This window comes from Bubalus bubalis, chromosome 16 (genome assembly GCF_019923935.1).
Source record: "Bubalus bubalis isolate 160015118507 breed Murrah chromosome 16, NDDB_SH_1, whole genome shotgun sequence".
Taxonomy (NCBI): Eukaryota; Metazoa; Chordata; class Mammalia; order Artiodactyla; family Bovidae; genus Bubalus; species Bubalus bubalis.
In genome coordinates, this window is record NC_059172.1 from 1105436 (window position 1) to 1106232 (window position 797).

The following is a 797-nucleotide window of genomic DNA, read 5'->3' on the forward strand; positions in this document are numbered from 1 at the left end:
GGCGAGGCTGCACTCTGAGGCACCAGGAGAAAGGAGTGGCGAAACGCCCTCCTTAGTTCTTGGAATGAATTCTTCGCTGTGCGAGTTTAATCCTCGAGGAGGGTCCTGAGGCCGAAAGGGCAGGGCGGGCCGCGCTAGCGGAGGTCAATCTCCCCAGCAGGCTCCCGGAAGCACGGCGCCCCGGGCCAACGCCTCCCGGGCTCGGTCCCCTCGGGGGCTGGTGTCACCCGGCGGCGCGCTCAGCCTCGAAGGCCGTGCTGCCCGCGGCTCGGCGGCCCTTCTCCGCTCTCCCACGCCGCGCGCCTGGGGCCTAAAAATACCTCTCGGGTGAAACCTCGCTAAACAAGCCTCGGCCTTTTTTTTTTTTAACGCCCTCACCACTTAGAGACACATAAATCACGGCCCTGGCCTGCTGTCGGCTCAGCGGGTGACGTGCCGCTCAAGTGGCGACGAACACAGCCTCCGCCGAAGCCCTGAACGTCTCCCCGCCCCTCCCCCGCATTCGGCGCAAACGGTCCGTCGTGAGGAACGCCCAGCAACTCGAAGACGGTGCGCAAGTTGGAAAGACAGTCCAGGAATCTCCGTGTTGCCAGCCCAGGCTAACTTAAGCCTGGGACTCTTCAAAGCCCTGTCCTGTAACAATCACAAGGCTTTTCTCCGCCCCGTCGGTGACGGAAAACTCGTGACTGGAACCTGAGCGCCGGGAGAGCGCAGAGGAGCCGGAGGGGGCGGAGCTACAAGCCTACACCGCGAGGAAGCCCCCGACGGGCGGCGCGTGCGCAGTCTCTCGCCGCGGG